This window comes from Temnothorax nylanderi, unplaced genomic scaffold (genome assembly GCF_030848795.1).
Source record: "Temnothorax nylanderi isolate EJ_2023f unplaced genomic scaffold, tnyl_v1.0 TNYL_tig0143_pilon, whole genome shotgun sequence".
NCBI lineage: Eukaryota > Metazoa > Arthropoda > Insecta > Hymenoptera > Formicidae > Temnothorax > Temnothorax nylanderi.
The window spans coordinates 370656-394806 of NW_027249205.1; the positions used below are offsets into that span (position 1 = coordinate 370656).

Here is a 24151-nt window from a genome sequence, read left to right on the forward strand (position 1 = left end):
AAGATTCCCAGAAATACCCGAGAAAGTCCCCTATCATTAGAGACGTAATTATTCACTTTTCGATTTGTTGCCTAGAATTACAAATTTAACGAATAAACGTGTAAGATAAATAGACACAATGAATAAGCAAAGAATGAAATTAAAGATATAATTTGCAATGCATGTTATTTTTATTTTTTAGAAATAAATTAAGGAATACATTTTCAAATACTATTGTCAACATAAAGAAATAGATTATTTAAAATTAAAAGTAAAGGATGCATACTTGCGATAGTTCAATACTTAAATTGTGTATTAATTAACAATTTGTTTGGGAATTATATTTTTGGGATCTTTTTTGTTTCTTCTAATATCTCATCCCTTTCGTCGGATATATGACGAGAAAAACAGCGTGCGCCACCGTCACTCAATCAATGATTTATACGGGGACAGAAACGTGTCATTTCTTATGGGGTCGCGTCGCTATGAAACGTGTGCGTAATTACTTCGATGTGTCCTAATGTCTTGATACAATAATATCGCGAGTCGGCCGGCAGAAAAATGGTACCGCAGAAAACGTCCGCCAGTGACGGAGTTGGGGTCGGATCAGGACAAAAGAAGCCGTGTAAGACAAAGCGTATAGATAATGATAAAGAGTCGGAAAGGCTACAGCGGAGGGCAGATGACTTCAAAGGCTGACAGAAGGCTGTCTAGCTAGATAGCAAAGGTGCTCCCGTTGTTCTTGCGAATCTTCGTTCCGTTTCTCCGCGTTAAAATCTTTTATACTCTCGCATCTGTCACTCCTTCTTAAGACTGCTTCGAGTATCGAAACTGCAACCACTTCATGTGACCGAGGACAATAAAAGAAACTTTTCCTCTGTCTGATATGTAGAATCATAGAATCGTATAATTTCTCTGATACGGAGGGAAACAACGCTAAAGCATTTTGCGTGATATCGTAAAATTAGAAATAATAGTCTGTTAACAAGCATAAACACGAAAATCTGATAAATTTAATTCTCTAAGTCGCATTTATGGCATGTAGAAAATTATAACGAGTAAACAAATAGCGCGGGACTGCATTTTTCGAAAAATTTTAGAAAATTAAAGCCTTCGTGATGTTCAATCATTTTTTATAACGCAATTATAGCAGTTAAAGTTATTTACTTCTAGCTTAACTTCTATTTAATGACGAAGTAATATTTAATTACGATTAAAATTCCCCAATTTTTTATATTAAATATCTTCTTTATTAAGTAGTATATAGTATATAGTAATAATATTTGGAAAAATCTTTTTACCCTTACTTTCTTACAATAGTCCATCTATACAAGAATCACGGCTGTTCCCTCCTGCGTAGTCAATACGTTTCTGCAATGTATCGAATAATGCATTTACTGCGATCGTATCCTTTATATGTTTACGTAACAAAGTACTAATTACGTCACGCATTTGGTCCGTAGAGCCTATATAAACTCAACGTGATAGGATTATCTATAACAAGCAGAGTATAATCAAGAGACACGGTAGTGTTCCGCGCCAAGTACACGCGAAGCGCGCGAGACCGCATCGTGATATCTAACACGACAAAAACGCAATAACGAGCAGACTAATGGTTTACGCCATAACAATGGAATTACAAACATTTGATTCAGCTGCCAATTTTAATTGCGTAATTATAATTTCTCGTAGTTTCACGGTGCTTGTTTCAATATTTTCTTAATTCGCAAGCCTGTCGACATCTGCTTTGTCGCGTAATTCACTATTTCGCACGGTAGAAAGAGGAGAGTCAGGAATAAATCCGTGATGTAGTTGAAAATAGATCGACGGAAGCTCAGAGAATGTCCTGAAATTCTCTCTCTCTCTCTCTCTCTCTCTCTCTCTCTCTCTCTCTCTCTCTCTCTCTCTCTCTCTCCTCTCTCTCTCTCTCTCTCTCTCTCTCTCTCTCTCTCTCTCTCTCTCTCTCTCTCTCTCTCTCTCTCTCTCGAGCTTTCCGCTTCAAAGAACGCGGAAAGAGAATAGAAGCGATGAAACGAGGGATGATTATGGCGATACTTCTAAGAGATTCTAAAGATCGAAAAATTCAATGCAATATCTCGCGCGATAAACTTAGCATACGCAATACGTTCGACTATCATTAATTTGCACAAAATTTTATGCGAAATATGTTTAACCGAGTTAACGCAGAGCCACATTATATAAATGATGTAAAACGAATATAAAATAATATAAAATAAATCTACTTTTACACGAAATGTTACTTAAGCGATTAAATTATAAATTTCACTTTTTGTTTTTAACCCTTTTAGGTCACACTGGGTAAAATACACCCCAGCGTTTTTTGACTTCGAAAACGACCCAGTAAACCAATGGAAATGGGCCTTTTGCCGCCATCTACAGGTAGTTGGGACCTTCAAATATCGATCCCCGTTGGTGGTATATTTTTCGGCCCGTTAGTTCTCTCTCGGCATTTTTTTCCGCAAAAAATCGCACCTTTATACCTCAAAATCAATATACTTTTTGGAACGGCCGGCATAACCTGCAATAATCAGTGAAAATTGCGTCATCTGAGGATGAAAAAACCGTTTGAAAAATTAAAATATCTTAAAAATTGAAAAAGTTACATTAGTTTTTGTGAAAAGTCACTTTTCCGACTTTTTTTTTCAACAATTTTTTTACATATGTTAAATTAATTTTTTGCAAATCAAACCTATACAGTCTTTTTAAGGAAGACTTAAACTACAACAGGATATTTTTCTTTTTTTTTTAAGGTCACCTACAATTTTTTATACACGTGTAAACACGCTGGGGGTGTATTTCACCCAGTGTGACCGGTACGGGATTCTCGGGAAGTGTGACCTAAAAGGGTTAATTAAAGTAAAATCGCTAGAAACTTTTTTTGCGTTATTGCAGAATAATACATTTATTATTAAATTATAATGAATAATAAGTATACTACAGAAAAAAAAACGGAACATGCGAAAAAGCTCAGTCTATTTGTCGCTAGTAAGGAAATTGTGATGATAAATGTCGTAAACGTAGAACGGATAATCAGTCGATTAAAGAAAATAGTCGCCGAATCTCGGCGACTATAAAGATTGCGATCGCCCGGTGCAATAAATCGCGATTCGATAGTTCTAGTTAGAGCTTCGTTTCTCTTGGCGATTTATGGCTTCGCTTCGCTCTGCGCTGTAGATAACACAATGGAGGACATCGCGTGTACTTTAACACAAAATTAATTGGGATTGTTGAAATTAATTGAGATTGACTAACGATCCGTATATATCGTGTGATTCACGATTTTGGAATAAAATGTCGTTGGTACTAATCGATTCTAAGACTGAGAAATTGAGTATCATAATTTGAAGTGGAATTAATATATTAACTAATAAGATGAATTTTATTAAAGAACAATATTACTTCGTCATCTGTTTATCTTTTACCAAAATCAAAAGACTTAAACGTATTTGCAAACATAAAATGCAAAATTTTCAGAAATGCATTATTTAAAATGAGTAACGAAACAGAACTGTAAAAGAAATTTTCAGATCAATCATTAACAACCGATACTTTCGTGCTCATATTCTTGAATATTACTGTATTTGTTTAATGATTAGAAAAAGAAGCGTATATATAGTTATTCATAAACGCGTCTGTCCCATAACAAGCATTACAGTCCATTGTAATATTGGAAGATTTGAAGTTTGCAATTCGATCACAAATAACTCCATTTCGTCCGTCATATGATTCCAGCTTAGCGAAAAAGGATGAAATAACATCGGATTCTCCTACGTAACAAATATCGGGCAGACAGGACAATTCGTCACGTTCCTTACTTGACGTCGAAAGGATATGGGTTATCGCGTAAATCCAACGGGATCCTTCGAAAGACGTCATATGATCGTTCATCGTGCGAGCTTTATCATATTGGCACATTTAAAGCGCCAGTGCTGCTGGGGACGCATTATCTCAGGTGCGAAGAGAGTCGCGAGAAAGGATTGCGAGTTATATGCCACAGATAACGGCCAAAGCGCCCTTACGGAAAGAAATTTGCCATGATTCCCGCAAACTGATTCTCTTTTTCGTAGAATTTTCCAAACGTAACATATCCGCGGAATTACAAACCGCTCGCGATTAAATGTCAAATGTTACGTGCATTTATATCAGAGTTGAAGCTTTAAATGTCAACGGATATTTAGACGATTAAAATTACGAATCAGTAAATTGTACAAGATACACTAGCACTCGTACGATCGTTGCATGTTGTGAGATAAAAAATGCTATTGGAAGAAACATCCCTCTATTTATGCAGAGAGGATTGAGAAAAATAACACACGGAGAGAATTTTTCGTTATATTTTACCGTTAAATTTACTACAAACTTGGGACAGCTTGGCAATCAATAAAATATTATCGGTAACGATAGGAATTTTTAAAATATACAAAAGACATTTTACAATATATTTTAGTAATAAAAATTACCAGGCAGATTGGTAATTTTTGAAAAATTATTGAAATTTTACTGTATATTTTAGTAAAATTAGTCAAACATATTTTATATTTTATTGTAATAGATATTAATATTTTTTATTATGGTATATAGATATTAATCAGAATAGCTCGCATAAAATTCTTCGCAATATATGTCCCACAACTGCCATGATTTTCAGGGTGAATTCTAAGAGAAAATTCTCTCTGTGCATGCATAAGTAAAAAATAACGCCGACTTGACAGTTGAAGGTAAGAGCAACATGAGCTTTGGCATCAGGCGTGATATGTGATATGAAGTATATTCTTGGAGGGAAAAGCTATCACGGTTTAGGCAACGTAGAGGTTTACAACTAGAAGAAAAAAAGAGTGTGAAAAGAGCGCGCGAATAAAAGAGGAGTCGCGAGTTTGCCCATTCTCGCGCTATGAAATGGATTTTCAGTGTTACGGAGTCGGGAGCCCCGGGGTATACTTGCTTGTGTCTTTGCTCGGTCACCGCGTAACATTTCAGTCGACAAAACGCAACACGCGCTTGTTTGTGCGAAAACCACGCTGAATTAGTTGACTCGAGTTCCGGCTCTGACACTGGCAAATGGCATTTGTAAACTACGGAAATGCAGCACGGTGGCATGACCCTTAGTTACCGGTTGCATGTTACATGTGTTTCGGATACATAAGCAATCCGGCTTAAGCCGCGCCGCGTTAATTAATAACACAAATGCAATCCCACCGGCGATCTGTAATCCTTTTGTCACGTTGACACGTCGTAGTACTACTTTCTAATACAATAGTTATAGAAAATCCTGTCGCAAGTTGATTAATTTAACCGTTATAAAACTAGAAGAAGAAATGGTCGCAGCATTTTGCTCGTAATTCGATTAATGTAAGTTAACATCTGGAAATAATTAGCACGTAACAGTTTGGCGCGAGATAAAACGTCGAATCATAATGAATCACAGGCGCGAATTTCGCGTTATTAATTATCGCCATGTCGAATAATCTATTATTCTGAAAATAGAAGCGGACGTTGTACCTTGCATTCGCGTATTGTCCCGCATAATATTGCCCTACACAAATATGATAGGAATTAGACGTGACATGATTATTCCATTCGTAATTGAGCTTTACAAGGCAATGGCATACGATCCAATTTTATATCCATTCACGTGTATATCGTAAATTCGCGCACGTATTTCGAATGTAAAATTTGCAGTTGTTATTAAACTTCATTCTATACAATCTATACAAAAGTTGGAAAGCTCCCACGCGCCGCAAATGCGTACCAGAAATTGACGCAGTGCGGCTACATCAACTTTCACCTTTCCGAATTTTTCTCGTTTATTACGCGATATCAGTAAGTTCCGGCTTCTCGGATTAATTATTTCGCCGGTGAGACTCGCCTCGGCCAAGGAGGGAAATTTATCGGTCCCCCGAATTACTCTTCGCCCACGTCATGTTATTAGAGCTAATAAGTATTCAATTTTAATGGGATATACGCCTCCGCGTACTCTGAAGCTCTTAATTACGTAATGTTGTGCACAATAGTTTCATGCTTGATACTCGATAAATACGTGCCTTCACGTTAACTTCCGTTCTAATTTCTCTCTTTTAAGGAAAGATTGAGTTTTCGCGCAACTTTTAATTAAAAACACGTAGGTTGTAGTTTAAATATATTAATGTGCGCATTATTCTTTTGCTGCTACTAAATTTTCTTGTCTACTCAAATGTTGAACGATATTAAAATTCTCACTTGTTTAAAACAATACTATTATTATTTCTCTTCTATTTATTTTTTACCTAAAATCAATATTTAAAATATTAGATTATTAAATTGATATTTAAAATAAAAATATTAAGGAACGTGTTGGCTGAAGAAAAAGAAACGCTATTTAAATAAAAATGCTTTGAAAAATATACATTTAAAGTTTCTATTTGATCTTATTGAAATTTAAGAAGAGAGGAAGTAATTACAACTTTTAAATGGAATCGTAGTGACCCAATATTCCGTACAACAAGATGGAAATCTTTAATCGTATTTCTTCCCTTGTTTTTTTTTTAACAAACTTTTTGGTTACATGCCGTTGTTCACGATAGTAATCTCTATGCATAGTATGCATAATCCTATTCTCTATCTCTTCAGCTATTTCCTGACACGTTATAATGACTGCGTTAGCGCGTAATACGGGCTATGCGACGATGATTTAACTATCCCCGTTAAGACCGGGGTTTTCATTCCCATCGACTCTGTGTATTCTGCCGAGTGATATTTGTGGACTCAACCCCCGTCGGTTATCGAGCTGACGCGTTCGGAGTTACGTGGGCGGCTCGTCGCTAAAGTTTCGTCTGGAGACGTTCCCACGTCCATTAGTCGCGAATATCGAGACTTTTCTCGAGGATTATGCAGCTTGGGATTGGGCTCCGTCGCGTATTGACTTCCCGATGAATTGACGTTACGATTTACCTCGTGACATTCGACTAATCGAGGATGATGAGAGCGCGTCCCCGACGTGTTGTACACGTATCGAGTATCGACCACGGTCGACAAGAGAGAGAGAGAGAGAGAGAGAGAGAGAGAGAGAGAGAGTGCTGTGGACATGTTTGAATATTTCAGATTATTTTGTTACTTTATTTACCTGAGAAATTTTTTAAGGACTAATTAATACCTTATAGGACAATAATTGTAGTACATGATAGTTATTTTATAATAATTTTACAGATTTTATTGATTTCTCCTTCTCTCACATTATTTAATAACAAACAACGGTTATTTATTATTTTGATTTATATATATTATGTCACAAAAGTAAGAAATACGAGTTCGCTTCAGCAAAATTTTTTTGCCGCATAGTAAAATGCCTTATTCGCTGCGTAAGACAGTAAAGTTGAGGATCAAAGAATACTTGACACGTTATTTAGAGGTAGTCGAGAACATCGGAGGCTGTTTTACAACCAATTAGCATTTCTCTTTAAGAAACTGCATACGAAGGGCTTATAGTTCGTCCTTCGCCTAAGGGCAATTGAAATATTTGAGAGATACGTTGTTCCTTCATAATCCACGAAAAACAGAAAAATATATATATTCGAAATTAATATAATCAACGTGTGTTAATTAAAATAATTTAATAAAGATTTGTTTATTAATTTAATACGTATCTTAAAGCTTTTGATCTTAATTTCAAGAAAATCTCTTGTCGACTCTTAAAACTTAATTTTTAATCAAATGTACTGATAGGCGAACAACAAATTTTTGTTATTTATAACTTTAATTGCAATTTTAGAAATTTAATTTGCGTAAAAGGCTCTCTCTTTTCATACTTTTACAAAATACTGAAGCTATTGCTACTTTGATATGTAGTTTGATGGTGTTAACTGCGAATTTAATTAAGATGATGAGTTTTTAGATACTCTATATTGAAAAAGATTTCAATTTGTAATAGGACAAGCGACCTTGTGTCAGTGCGAGATAAACTTTTACTTTAATTTAATTGACTTTCGAGACTTCGACATGGCGATGCATTGAAAGACACGATGACGAGGCATCCGAATGTATATAATCAACATAATCCGAAGCAAATCAGTTTAGATTTCGGATTATAAATGCTAAAGATCATTTATAGAAATAATTAGAGACTATATAAATAGTACTGTTGCAAATGAGAGCAGCTTTTCTAAAGCGTTATTTTCCCTTATTGCGCTTCCTTTTAATCCATTTCTGTTTCTTGTCCGAAGGCAAGAAAATCAAATGCCGATTGTATTCATTCGCTCGCCTGGCAAAGGATTATCTGCGCCGTTGTACCGGGCGTGCTATTTTAAGCGAAAGCTTTCAGGATAAGTCTTTCGGCAATGGAAATCGCTCGAAGACAACTTCGTATCTGACAACGAGGAGCAGCATTAAGAAATCGATTCTTATAAATTTTCCAGTTAATCGCAGAACTAAATTACAAATTTTCTCTATGAGATAAATGTTTATATGGACTTATCATTACACATTTTGATATTTCAATATGTCATAATTTAAATAATAATAATTGTAAAAAACTTGTTTAAAAAATATGTATTAAAATAAATATTTTATGAGGATAAATTAATATTCAAACAAATAATAATTATTTTTATGTAAATTAAATATAAATATCAGGGAATTACAAATATTGAGTAAATATCTTCATATAAAGAAGAAAATAAAAAAGTAGAAAACTACATTAATAGAGAAAAGCATACGTTTCGTTTCATACAGCACGTAAACATAAAACGTTCAATTTTATTTTTCTAACTGTAGTTTCCATTAATATTTATTCTCGTGAAAAACTTTGAACTATCTCTTCGAATAATCATCCAGGTAAACCACTTAAATGCTATCAACTTGTCGACTTCCTTTCCCGCGATCTCGAGTACGTCTTCTCGCGCGAGTGATCGATTGCTTTTCCAGTGCCGAGCGCGTTTTGCGCCGAAGGAAAACATCCCCGCTCGACGAGGCAAGATGTATGTATTCGTCGCGGACTGTGCCGCATTAGAGTCGGGGGTTAAAAACGTAAGTCGCAGAAAATGAAGGATCGATTGCGAGGATATATCCCGGAGGGCACGAACCCCGGGAGTTTCTTGTACACGCAACTCCAATCCGGAATGCGGAGAGACGTCGATCCTTTCCGCGCGTCGCGTCGGTCCTTTCCTACCCCTCGCGCCCCGTACGTGCATACGTGCATACGTGCATGTGTGTGTGGACGTGACCTCGAGAGATCCTGGAAATATCTCGTCGTCAACGAGAGCCAAGATTGCACCATAAAAACATGCGTGGAATGCATTATGCCTGGGTTTTGCCGCCATTGCCACGAGCGCCGAGGAGAGGATAGACGACGTTCACTATCTCAGATCGGATGTTTCCCTCGCCGCGAAAGTTCAGACGTCCGGCGTCTCCGATTTAATCCCAAAAGACGTGAGAAATTAAGGGGCTATCTTAATACTGAGAAATTTCTCGGCGAGAGTTGATAACAAAATTTATGGTGGATATCTCGGAAATCGGTATCGCAAATTTCGATCTCGATGAAACGCGAGATCCCTCCGCAAGGGTTGCGGTAACTCTTGGTCGACGGCGGTCGAGGGTAAAAATTTGTGGTAAAAGTTTCATGAGGCTGCGCCATAAATATAGGTAACGATCGATCGCTCTGCATTATTTATAAGTAATAATAGATAAATGGATATATATGATCGTAGAGTATAAATGACTCGTAATTGTGTGTGATTGCACGATCTTAATTACATAAGTAAATAATTACGTAATTATAGATAAGTGGATATGATCGTAGATTATAAACAATATATATACAATCTTGCGTAATTGCAAGTACATAATAATATATGATTATATAAACAAACAATAATTAAAAATAGATTATGTGGTAAATCGCCTAATGATTCGAAGTACCAAAAACTTTAATCGTTAAAAGCACGCGATAAAACCGCGTGCTGGCGAGTTAACCGCGGTTGCTGGCGGGAAATCAAACATTCCCGTCGTTCCCAAGGGGCTCCTCCATTATTTTCGTTTTCGCGTATTTCGTTATTTATACTTTCGCACGCGGGAAAGGGTTGGGTCGCGTGCAAACTTTTGCGGGCATATTTTGTCGCTCGTCAGAGGTACTATTCGCGCTTTGTGTCATCAATTTCTGTTCGCTCTGCACTGGCGGGCCGGGCGAGATGTTATTTAATTTTGCGAAAGCGCGGGGTAAAGGGATGGAAAACCGACACCGCTCGTCGGAGATTCTGCTCATCGGCGAGCCGGAGTGATGCAGTGAAACCTGTTGAAGACAAACGGGCGTGTCGGATTGGAGTATATTAAACGACGAGGGTAATTGAATGTTCCTCTGAGCGTAATTAATTGCCGCAACATGCCGACGATAAACAGCGATTGCGAGCGCGGATTACTTATTTACCCTGATTCGAGAAGATCGGGTGGGACTCGAGTGTCGGGCGGCAATTATTATTTAATGCGCGTCCTGGCGATCCGGTCGAAATGGCGAATAAATCGAGGCGAGAATATCGGAGGCGAATATCGCGTTAAATCCAGATTGCACGTTCGATCCGCCGCTGTAAATTGACGAGGCTAAATAAATACATCGCTTTCATGTTCGATTATTGTTAGCGACGCACCACTGTCTCGTTTTGACGCTTTCTCCCCCGTCCCGAATACACCTGCACGTATTTATTTAATCTATTGCGATTCTGTTGGCATTTTGAAATAACACGCCGATCTCGACTATGTCTGCATTCAGAATCAGAATGCCACTGGTCGAAATGTTCAGACGAGATTTCCACGGTGATAATTCAGCGACCTCAACACGTAACACGTCTTTTGTTTATGAACGGTATTTATCCACAAACTTATCTATTATCTAAAATTAACATCGGCGCAAAACGTACTCGGTATTGGAAAAACAATCGATCGCGCAGAAGATCGCGCGTGCTTTTAACGATTAAAGTTTGGTACTTCGAATCATTAGGCGATTTACCATAATCTATTTTTAATTATTGTTTGTTTATACAGGGTGACCCATTTTAATTTCAACAGTCAAGAGCACGAGAAAAGAAGCCGCGACAAATTAAATTACACATCTTTTGTTTCTGAACGGTATTTATCTATAAACTTATGATATATTTATGCAATAAATTGAAATTATTTGCTATGTGCTACTGTTACATTCTTATCTCTAAAACTTCACACAAAATTTTTACCACTTGTCTTCACACAGTTTATATTTTGCCAGATTCTTTTTTAATAATTACGATTTAATGATATAAATTTTTTATTTGTGTAAAATTTGTGTGAAGCTCAGTAGGTCGTAGAGAGAGAATTGTTTGAATTATCTGAACCGTACATATCCTGTAAATAAATTGTTAACAGAACAACAATATTTTGACAGCATTTGATTTGATCAATGCGCTATAGATATTGGCATTGACTGTGTTCGCGTTAAACCCGCGTTTTGCCATCAAAGCCTGCAGGCATAGTACGAGAGACAGAAATCGAGCAGATTTTCCGCGAGCGCGGAAATGATACGACAGATCTATATTCTATATCTATTCTATTGCTTTTCTGTTGACGAGGCTCGCAACAGATACTTCGCAAAATTTGCTCCCGGTGGATTTGCCTGTCTGGGCAAATATTCTGCCGTAATGTTGCTGAAAACTTGATTTTCCCATGCGTAATTCCCGTACGCGGTCGTCCAAACGACCATCGACCGCGAAAATTCACGATTGATTTACAGGATAATCGAGATAATTCCTGTATTCATCGGTCCCTCGCGATCAGCGCCCGGGCAGAACGCGTTTCGCGACGTTTCTAACGGCGTTATGAATTATGCCCACAGGTATTACATATACGCCGACAGGCGTATGACAAACGATTCGTTACCGTCTTCGCGATGACACCGCGATAGTCGTGACACGGCAGCATTCGCGACTGGAACAAATCGCCGCGCCGGGCAGATCCTCTCGTAAGATTACCGATATCCGGCCTGGATTCATTCGAACACGTACGTGAGGAGAATATTCCTCGCGCGAGCACCGACGCGACGCAACGGGGCGGCGCGCGCAAATCGTTCGCGCGCGTAATGATTTTCCGAAAATCTATTTGCAATCGTGATTAATCGATAACGCGGCATCGATTCGTCGAACTAAACTCTATCTCGCGCATAATGAAATTCGCAATCCTGCACTCCCGGGAATAGGCGTGATTTTTTATGATGTTAACAGCAGCATGGGCTGCACTTTACAATTCACTTACAGATCATTCTTGTTACGTTGTAACATACATATACTGCATATGACGTCCGGCCTTCTCTGTTGTCAATATCAGGAAAGTGTGTGCATAGTACGTTTAAATTAAATGTAGGAAATATTATATAATTGACAACAAACGTTATCGACTAGCCAATAAAATCGAATTAAATTTGTATTTACATTAAAATAATCTTTTAACGATAATACGAGAGGTGTTTGATATGAATCAAATTATAATAATAAATTTATTAAACCAATTTATCTCGATGTCAAGATATTAATAATTTCCTACGAGTCAAGTTTTATAATAGATCAAGTAAATAATAAAACCGTAGCCTTGAATCAATTTTAATTTTAATGGAATTTTAATTAGAAGTTTTTATTTGAAGCTAACAGAGTATCATATCTATAATGTTTGAAAACTCAGTTAAAAGTTGGGAAATAGAATAATGATTTCGAATCCAAAAATCTACGTAAATTTTGTTATAGGAATCATAGGCGTTTATTTTCGTTTTGAGTTAAACACTTGCTTAAATTTTAACGCTAATGTTGCAAGAGTTCAGTAAAGGAAGCGCACTCTTGAAACAGTCGGAACGTCCGTACAGTTTTGGGAATGTTACGGGGCTGCGATCAAACGCCGTAATTTGTCGGAAACAACGCGATCGACCGGCGGAATTCCCCGAGTGTTTGCCGTGCAAACGTCGCGTCCGGTTTCGGCAGGACGAGGTTCGTCATTAGTTAATTATTAATGCTACATGGAACAAGTCCGCAGTGTTAAGTCCACAATGTGCGCAGACATAAGTAACGTCGGCAGCGCGTTAATTCGGTCAACATCACGGTGCGATGGTGAGAATTTGCATAAAGCGAGCAAAAGTTTTCGAGCAGAACGATTGTGCCCGGAACGTTCACCAATTCACGCGGACAATCCTGAATTTCACCTGTGTGGAACGAGCGCGTGTGTGATTTTTATTCCACGATAAATCTCGTTTCAAATACTTAACAGACAGCGTGCAGAGAGAGATCTTTGATATTTCACGTATTTAATGTCACACGCATTTTTATTATTTTTACGGAAAAATCAGACTAAAGATCATACGTCATATTGCGGCAAATGAACACAAACCTTTGGCGTTTCACGCGCTTTTTCGTTTAGCTTGCATTTTGTTAAAATGACGCGTGGGATTCCAGAAACATGATATTTCGGTTTTACGCGTGTACGTATATCAATGAGAAACATATCAATGCTATAATATTAAAAGCGTCAGTTTTTTTTCCATATTGCATATTAAATACCGGTGTCCCCGGAATTGCATACATTTTTATGGTTTAATGACGAGTTTGATATTTTTCAACGATACGTGGGTTACATAAAACCGGAAAAATACACTTTTTATTTTTTTTTATTTATACTACTTTTTGCAGTAAATTCTTTACAGTTATTTAGATGATTAAATCGAATCGATTTAATTTATACGGAGAGAGGTTTTAATGTTCCAATAACTGTGTTTCAAGTCCGACAAAGAAATCGGCGCACAGTTTAATAAGTTGTAAAATATATGTATAAAATTAATATTGGGCTACTAAAGATCTAAGCTCAGACCGTAAATGGCATTTTATTTTAATTTGATTGTACAATACACTTTTTAATTTTATTCGTGTAATTTATATATTCTATGTTCGGTCGTGTAAAGCACACCGGGTAATGGCCGTATTGTCCCATGAGAAATAATTTCGGCGGATCTTATGCATGGTTTATGAACGGGAATTTAGTTCAAATGGAAACGATTCAGATATCCAAATGACATCTTAAAATATTGACAAAGCGAATCCACGTGTCGAGTCATCGATCCACACGTGTCTGGCGACAGCAATTTCATCTTCAGCAACCTAAATATTATATCCCGAAGATTTCGGGCAAGGAAGGAAAGAAGAGACCGTTAACGCGCCGCGCAATTCTCACGTGAACGCCGATTTAGAATAACCCAGCGAAGAAAACGTATAAACACTTATTCTAATACTAATTTTAAAAGCGAAAAAACGTTGCAGGTTTTATCGTTGATATAGTTACTGACATGCGAATATCTAGGATTTATAATGATAATAATATCTATATTTCCTTTCGGATTGCCTCTACTTCGCACGTTGATCACGCGGGACTAACGTGAGAAGTTGGTTGCCCTAATCGAAATTAGAGCATAAATGCGTAGGTTTGTCACTCTCAGGAGAGGTGAACGTTGCCATCGTCTCCAGGAAACAAACCGGCAACAAACTTTGGGATCCGTCATCATCCATCGAGTCAGGAATTATTTCCGGGTACTTACATTATGAAATTGATGTTCTGATCGACGTACCTTGACCTCACTTGCTGAGTGAGGTAGTTGTTTTGTGAATGAAATATCGTATTACTTTTTTATTCGATAGATGGTTAAAGTGGATAAGAGTAGATTTACACACATTAAATTTGCTACAGAAACGTTTGTTATTTAATCTTAGGATAGAAAAATAAATTAGATCATCGTCGCGTCCGACCGTTCTAAAGAATTAAAAATCCAGCTGTATCGGTATTATTATGTAGTTTTTTCTCTGATATTTTTACATAAAATCTGCATATTCTTGCATAAAAATGTTTAGTGTTATAAAAGTATAATTATTTAATTGAAGAACTCGATATACATAGCTTTAAAGCTCCTGTTCACCCATCACTACTATCTCAGTTTGTGACGTCAGAAGCGAGAAAGTATACAATAAAAATTCTTGCTAAATATATTAAAATGGAAATATGTTTTAATAAAACAACACAATCGATAGAACCGACTTGTGAAATACCGAAAATTCTTTTTTTCTTTTGTTAATTAATAAACAACCATATATCTGGAAATGAATTATGCATAACCAAAAACGAAATAAACTATGTTCACAGCCAATGACAACTGTCAAATTAATAATATAAATAGAAATAAATATGATTTAATTCCCCCTCGAAACAAAAAGATAGTTTTCGGTATATTTTACAAGTCGGTTCTATCGATTGTAAGTGTTGCTTTATTGAAACATATTTCCATCTTATTAATGTATTTAGCAAGAATTTTTATTGTATATTTTCTCATTTCTGACGTCACAATCTGAGATAGTAGTGGTAAGTGAACAGGAGGACAACTTAATCTATGCCAAGTACTTGACAAAACTAATACAGATTTATATATTTTAAGATTAAAGCGTGAATTATATATATATATATATATATAGATCATCATTGCATCAGACTGTTCCAATTAAAGACCCGGCACAATCTTGGTATTATTATAGAATTCTTTCTGATATTTTAAAATGGAATCTACGCATTCCTGCATAAATGCTCAACATTCTTTGCGCTGTAATAATAAAATATAAAACAGAGATGAGCGTATGGTATGACGTTCATTACAATTCGGAAATCCTGTCGCCTTACTTCTCCCTGCTTTTAAGTTTGAGTCTACAGTTTTGGCGCATCTCTCTGACGCTTCGGTACATACGCAATATCCCAGTAAATTCCCCGCATTACCGTAATCTCATAAATCCATCTAGCGACGGTATTCATCCAGCGTTAACCGATTGTCAAAACTCTCGTAACTTCATTTGCGGCGTATTGTATCTTGCTTACGGAGCGTTGCAGCGTTTTATTAAGCGCCGTGTCGACGAAGAAAACTTTTCTGAAGTACCTTAACTGCTTTCGAGCGAACGACAGCATTTCTGGAAGGACGTCCCCTTTAGGACTCCCGGCAAATCTCGTTCTTTAATAGCGAATCATAACTTTCTAGCGAGCGCGTAGAATGTCGAGCTTATTCTTGTAAGCTATCAAAGTCATTCTTCCGTCAACTACGCGAGAGGAAGAAACCGAAGAAATTCAATGAACTGAGATTACGGAACCGGCCTGTTAAGAAGTCAATACGTCCACGTGCGCAGAAGGTCTGCTTGTGTAACAGATTAAGGACATTTTGTTTAAGGTTCCTATCTCTTAAAACTTTTATCATCCGCGTTTTATACCGCTCGTGGAAAGTTGAAATAACTTCTTCGCGCTTAGCGTACCGTCGATTTGTTATAACAGTTTACCATATCTTCACGAATTTTATAAGAATTCCGATGCGTTTCAAAATTTATATTTTCTTAATTAACATGTGTAGTAATAATTGAGGAATAATTGTCGTAATTATGACGCCCGACAATAATGTGTCTCGACGTATTTAATTTATAAAAAATGCAGAACACACTTTGACATATTAAAATACAATATTTAATAATACTAAGTTCACTCGTGACGAAGTTAATTGCGAAATCAAGGTTAGCAGGTTGATACGTGCACGTGTCACGGAAGGTATCGAAGTTCCCGAGAAGGATTACGAATGTATTGTATTAAAGTGGCATTCAGAGCTTCCTTGGATCTTAGAACTTCCACATTACGTATTTCATAAGAAATGAGCTAAGATGTGTTACTTAATTTAAGCGATTATTCTAAACCGTGTCCCACTTTTGCTTAAGAACGGAATTATTAATTAACAATCGATATAACATAATTTTTGAGAGATCTCTTAAAAAATTTTGAAATATTTCATCATTATTATACTCGCGAAATGTGTAAATATGTAATAATAGTTATTATGAAATACACCAATAAACTAATTAAATATTCGCGAACATAGAACGTTCGCTATTAATACAACTTTGATGAATTTCTTGATTTCCATTCTATATTGGCATCTCAATACTTTTGATATTTATTTTGTTGTTTTTCACATTTTATTCTCTTCTCTTATTTCTCACGATATCACTGAAACGGCGCGTTTTGTGTTTTTCTTTTTCTCCCAATTATTGATTGCATCCTGCCCGAAAAAAAGTTAACAGTGTTAGACTTCGTTGAATGCAGACCCGAAGACTGCAACGCCCACGTTGTTAGCGTCATCACGCTCGTTTTAACGATTTACAGGGTACGGCTTAAAAAATTTACTGATTTTCAGCCCCGTGCACTGCATCGCGTCGAGAAAGTTTCATCGGCGAGTCGATATTATCGCGTGACGCGGCGGCCGCACGCGTCATTATCGGTATTAATCTATAAGCGAATAATCGACGTGACTCAATTTACGTGACAATACAGCCGTAATTGCCGGAAAAACGTCACGATAACGCGGAATTTATGTTACCGGCTGTCCCGTATTGGTTGCTTTATACGGCAATTTTCACCTTTCGCTTACTATTCTTTATGCCGCACGCGATATTTGCGATCACTCTCATGCGCGCGTACTTTACAGACGTGAGGGACGTGCAAAATTTATGCCTCCATTTCCGCGTATCCAACCAGACTAAAAGAGTGAGGCATGTGTCCTGAATATACTGACAAAATGAAAAATTATTAAAATATTTTATACGAAGATTCCGTTCGAGATTATCAACGAGAAGTGAAAAGGAGTTTTATATTTTTAAATTTTATACTATAATATTAGAGACCTATTAATTGACGCTAACAAGCTAGATTTTCTTTACGTCAAGATTTTTTTCAGGCATTTTAGACATACAAAAATACAAATTTAAATAATTTTGTTTAAATAATGCTGACATTCTAAAACTTAATGTAATAAATCTTTTACTAAAAGTTATTATTAATTATAAATTATATTATTTATTTACTAAATTATATAACAGTTGCAAAAATTTTTGTTTGTATTTTTGTCTGTTACATGACAAATAAGCAATTTGTAAAAATATTTTAACATTGTATACAAAGACTTTTCCACGTATTATATTGTAACTCTGTATAATTTGCATTACAAAGTTATTATACATGAAAACTTTTTTTTACCTTTGATAAATTTACCTCAAAATATCAAAAAGTTATAATTCTGCAAGCTCTTGTTGTATTTATAATAACTTTTTATAATAAAAAACGAAATAAATACGCTCGATGAAGCAAACAGCTAAACAAATAACAATGGCCAAATTTCGAGCAAAAATAGGTGTTAACATTTATATATAAAACATAAAGCTAATATCAAATTAGATGCGTCCAAGCATTCGGTAGTCTCTGAGCATATTATCAGATCTGATCATTCTTTCGACTGGGACAATGTTCGTATCTTAGAAGTGGAGCATAACTATAAAAAGAGACTGACTGCAGAAATGATACACATCAAGGAGCAGCCTAACGGCATAAATTCAAACAAGGACACAGAATTATTAAATGAGGCTTATTTTGATGTGTTGAGGCTGTTGTCATAAGTGTTTTAATAACAATGATTTGGTTGCTCTGCCCTTGCGACGCGGATATTTTCTCAGTCGTTCGCAATCTTTAGTTACGAACACACGCTCCTATCTGACGATGGAAAGATTACTCTCGCGTTTGGTTGCACTGACCCCTTATGTGAGTCCATTTTTACGAGTCAAACTTAATTATTAAATTCACGTGCTCCTACTGAATTTCAAAATTTGATTCAGTTGCCACTAAGAGGGTTTGGAGACAATGGCCTCGCTTGTACCATCAACTTGGACACACATAAGTATTGCAACGTAACAAACAAACGATCGACTCAGCTTTAAATTTGACTAACATCCGATAATATATATTCAATATGATCTATTTCTCTGCTGACATGGGTAGATTTGATTGTAAATTCGTAGCGCCGGATCGTACCCGATTCCTTTATTTGTAAATTCGACTTTAATTATGTATATGCGGTTCTGAAGAAGACCAAGTATGGTCGAAACGTAAACTAATTCGATTGTACTATTGTATTTTGAATATATAAATGTTAACACCTATTTTTGCTCGAAATTTGGCCATTGTTATTTGTTTAACTTTTTATAATAACTAACATCGAACCGTAATGACGTCAAATGAAGACGATAATATTGTATGTTACGAAGAAATTTTTACATAATATTAAAATACGTGCTATACAAGCGTAAAATATTTACAGTCATCTATGTAAGACTATAAGGAACTAATATATTCATAGATATGAAAGTGTAGACAGCGGTAATAAGTTAATAATTTAATGAGTTTTAAATTATTACTAAGGTGTTACATTTTCGATGATTGAATTGTTTAAGATATCTTCGTTGGATTTCTAATACATTTATGTAAGATTCCGTAGTTGTGGGAGAATGTTGGGCGCATCAACTAGATCTTATACAGTATTAATTTAGCATGCACGGTCTATACATTCCATTATAAAGAGCTCCTTTGCTTACTGGTGTACGTTGTTTGTGCTGCAATTTGCGCCTAGGAAAGTTTGCTTTCTAGCGCGACGTTCAATTGAAACATTTCCATTCACTTCTAAAATGTCACGACGATCACAGTGTAAATTATTAACGTGTTGCACGCGAAATGTTTTGCGTCATTAATTTTCATTATCATCCTTGTGTATCTTTCGACGACAGATTATGTATGTGTAGCTACGACATTTGTAATTAGCGCTTGTAATTCGTAATGAACTCGTACACGCGAAACGGCGCAAGCGAATCGTTTCGCTCTTCCTAATTAAATACTACTTAATTTATTCCGACGTGTTTGCGACGTGTTCGTTGCAAATGAATACGTATCGTTACTGACCTAGCTAACTACGTGGTGACTCGGCAACTTAGTTATGCAGTTCGTTTAATAGCGCAATATCGTTTATAGATAGAAAAATCGATCTTACTTACGACTTCAAAACATTCTTTCTATAGTAGTTACAGTGCTCTGAAATGCTGAGCTTCAACGCTATTCCCAATGAAATGTTACAATATTTGAACAATTCTAACATCATAAATAGTATACAAATATTCATAATCGTAATATAACTAAATTTGGAGATATATAGCCAAAACATATAAATTTGGATGTACAGCGTATAACACCGGGGATGCGTTCCATGTTATATGAATCCATGTTATACCAGTCACAAATATTTTACAGATTATGTATGCATATGGAAACACATATTTATAAAAGATTTAAAGGTTTATTATAAAAAATGTAAAATAAATATTGAACATGCAGTAATAAAATATGTTTTATTCTACTTTAAAACAAACAAATATTAAAATTTTTCCGTCGTGTTATACGAATCCGTGTTATATGATTCCGTGTTATACATATATTATATTATACCTCTTTTACTTAGTTCGTCAACCGTTTATTTTTATTTATGTTTGTTGGGTTGACACACTGTCACCAGTAACGGCCGTCATTTAAGGCTCTTGTTTACTCACTGCAGCCATCTTGGATCGATGAGAAGCGAGAAAATATATCATAAAAATGCTTGCAACGTACATTAAAATAAAATTATATTTTCAATTAAATAGAGTTTGTAATCGACAGTAAAATATACTTGTAAAATATACTGAAAACTCTCCTTTTGTTTGGACAATCAATAAATAACCCACATATGTCGAACTGAATTGTGCCTCATCAACGACGAAAGAATAAGCTGTTTGACAGTCGAATTGAAATAAATATTTGCTTTTACATATTAAATTATAACAAAATAGGAGTTTTCGGTATATTTTAATACTACGACAGTTATTTTAAATTTAAAAACACAGCACAGAAACGAAAATTGACGCTGTAATTTTTTTGTGTCTTGTAGTTCACAATTTTGCCAAGTGCGACGCTGTGTGTGCTGTCAACGTGGACTTGGCAATCGAGCCAGCAAAAGCCTTAAACGTTGCCTTTCATCGGTATAGTCATCTCAAAGTGATCTGATCGTCGATGACATGCATATTGATGCGTATGAGGTATGAAATGAATTTTGAACATGAGCTGCATGCTGTGTTTTAGTCATCTTGCTCATTTTTAAGGTTGGCTTGATGCATATTTAGCACTAAAGCTTGTTTTATTTAGCTATTTCTAGTACCTATATCTTTGTTTGCTTTCTATTCATTAAGCTAGGCATATGACCATTACATCCAGCATGCCAACAAAATCAGCATCATACCATATAATTTGTGAGCTTCTTGACTTCAGTTTATTTTAATTTTATATTTATAATATAAATATATATTTAATAATATTTAAATTTAATGTAATAATGCAATAATATCTAAATTTATTTTTATATAATATTTAAATATATTAAAACAATATCTAAGTTGATATATTACATTTATAAATTTAGATATTTTTACATTGTCCATAAATCACTTTTATTTTGTTACACAAATATTATTAATAAAATTATATTAAAGGGCTTACAATTAGAGCCACAATTAACTAGGTGTTTGTGTCGATATTCGTATATGTATTAAATATGAATTACAAACATTTCAGTCTGTATTCAGATCATCTTCAGTGTAGTTTTGAAAGATTCTACATAGTTATAAATAAACGGAAATTAAAAATTACAAAGTACAAAAATATATACACAAAGCGCGTTATTTGCAGCCTAACGCATAAAAAGCAGAGGTTTCTTCCGTGGGCATGTCAAAAATTAAAAGTGAAAATATAGTGATATATGCTCCTTGTAAGAAGACACGTTGTAAGCTGTCACTGTTGTTAATAACAAGTCTAGGTACGTATGAAATATTATTAGCTCGCTTCATAGAATAATAAAATCGTTAGCGGAAACATTCGCCTCCCATTAAACTTGCATTAATCTTGTCATTAACGACTCGATATCGAATTGCAATCGTCATATAGCTGGCGAACAATGAATTTATTGGTCTGCTTGCGAATTATTTGATAGACTGGCAAGATTGCGTCGATTTTGCAAATTCGCTCAAATTTACGCGACTGCGCCACATCACGATTATTATTTCCGACATGGGCGCGCAATCTTTACGAAAGCAAACAACGCTTTCATCCGGGGAAAATTTGTCGGACGTGATATGTTGCCGGCCGGCAGTATTGTTCCATGATATCGCGATGATTAGCATTCGTCGAACAGCCTCGGGCTCTTGGATTGCATATTTCTAACGCATAATTAGCGAGGTGCTCGCGAGATCACGGTTATATTCGCAATGGGAAAATTAACATAACGTGCTATTTGTGATAAAATAAAGGACCTGTAATAGCACGATCAAGAGATTGTTGAATTTTCAAGCGATTTTGCAGTGGCAATTTGTGACGAATCTAATCGGCGATAACTAGGCGCGCGATTCGCCGAACGAAATATCGCGTTTAATAGCGATCGCCAAGCCTCTGTCCAACGGGCAGGCTGGTGGTAAAGTTCATTATCGTCGAGTCGAACGCGGCGATGTAACGCATGAATTCTATTAGTCGCTGAATTACTATGTAAATGGCAGGAAATTATGCAGACCACCTGATAATGCATATTGTTGAGCGTATTTTTTAAAGACAATCGTTCGGAGGCAGCGAATGCTTATTACGTTACACGAACGCATACATAATTAATGCGACAAAACGATGGTAAAACGTAATAATAATTTTTCCGCATTGTGATGTAAGAGGAGTCGATTTTATTCTGATATAATATATAGAATTAAAGAACTGTTAGCGAAATATTCGCGACCGCGTCACGAAAATGCGGACTACTACAAACAAATCGTACGAATAATGAGTTGAACAATAAGTATTAAAGTGGTTTTTCTAGATATTAATTTTATCAGCTTTTATACACTCAGGTTAGACGTCACAACAAGCTAGTAACGTCATTACTTTAGACTGCACTTTTTTAGAGGTAATAAATCGCGAATACGCGCGCACTAGTCATATATATGCAGCATAACCGAGGTAAATTTCAGAGAAGCGCAACAAGAAACTTTGCTATAATTCAAACCTCGCTTGATTAACTTGCTCGTTGCAATGTCATCTGCAGAACGATCACTCTATCTGAGACAGAAACAGAAATTATATATTTCTTGACAGAATTATCGTGCGTACTACAAATATAACAACGAACCTTACGTACAATCTTTGGTAAAATAATATTACGTATATTTTACATATAACTTCTGATAAATTGATAAATTGATATTTTATCCTTTACAAGAAAATCTCTAACCCCATATCCGCGTGTTTGCAATATGTCAAATAACGTCAAACAACCGCGGGCGGTGAATACGAATAGTAAAATTGGAGTTGTGGAATAGTTGATGCATCTCGTACACGAAAGCCCCAACCGAGAGATTATCCATCATCCAGTCGCGATTTAATAACCCCTTTTTGCAGGCAAATAGATTATACGAGTTACGAGTAGTGGTTCTCCGGAACTGCGACAGTCCGCAATTAAGCCGGTTTGTACCGGAAACGATTGTCGGTCGAGAGGTACGGTCAAATAAGTGCGGCTTTGCTTACTCGCTCGGTAGAAACGCGCGAAAAAGAGGGTCTACACGGCAGAGAGGCGGGTTTAAAGAGACGAGGACGCGTCTACTGAATGTCAATAGGGCTTATTAAAGTCGACACTGACTCTGCGCGAGTTGAGTTTTGCATACGTTCGTTTTACGTCACACGAACGTACGTGGCACACTGAAAGAAAGAATGAATCACCGATGTGGATACACACAGAGAGTGCGTCATATGTGTGTGTGTATATTTCCTGCAACGTACACACTCCAACTGATTGGAACAGCTTTTGGGGTGTTTTGTTATCACGCGATCGAATAATGATTGACAATATGCCGTAACGCTTATCGATCGTCGCGCACCACTTATAATTTTACGCGCAGCACGACTTGTGTGTGGAATCTAGAGATCTCTCGAGAAAAATATGTTGTGCAGAGAGGGAGAATTCGATAAATACGAATTTCAAACGTCAATGACATATCAATTATTGATATATAATTTCGTGGAGGACTCTTCTCGGGGCAGCCGCCCGCTCGCAATATTCCCCCAGCAATCGTTGCATGCAATTCAATTTTCTCGATCTCCCACTCATTGTTCGCTTTATTCGACACGAGCGCTCCGGAAAGCAAGCGCTCCCGATCGCAAGCGAAGAGAGTATACG

At 36.2% G+C, this 24151-nt stretch overlaps 1 protein-coding gene and 1 long non-coding RNA gene across 6 annotated transcripts in view; both read left to right on the top strand.

Moving 5' to 3' along the window:
• Oamb (Octopamine receptor in mushroom bodies) overlaps nt 1-24151 on the top strand; it is a 121472-nt gene that overhangs the window by 39532 nt on the left and 57789 nt on the right. For 4 of the 5 annotated variants that reach the window (XM_071714623.1, XM_071714621.1, XM_071714626.1 and 1 more), the window contains one exon: nt 20837-20984. The exons of the other annotated variant lie outside the window; for it this stretch is intronic. The gene's annotated coding sequence lies outside the window, so the exon portion shown is untranslated. The remainder of the gene's footprint in view (nt 1-20836; nt 20985-24151) is intronic. 5 annotated transcript variants of the gene reach the window in all.
• Nucleotides 18458-19025, top strand: LOC139777281 (uncharacterized). The gene is made up of 2 exons (XR_011719305.1): nt 18458-18627; nt 18702-19025. It is a non-coding gene; the product is annotated as an uncharacterized lncRNA (long non-coding RNA).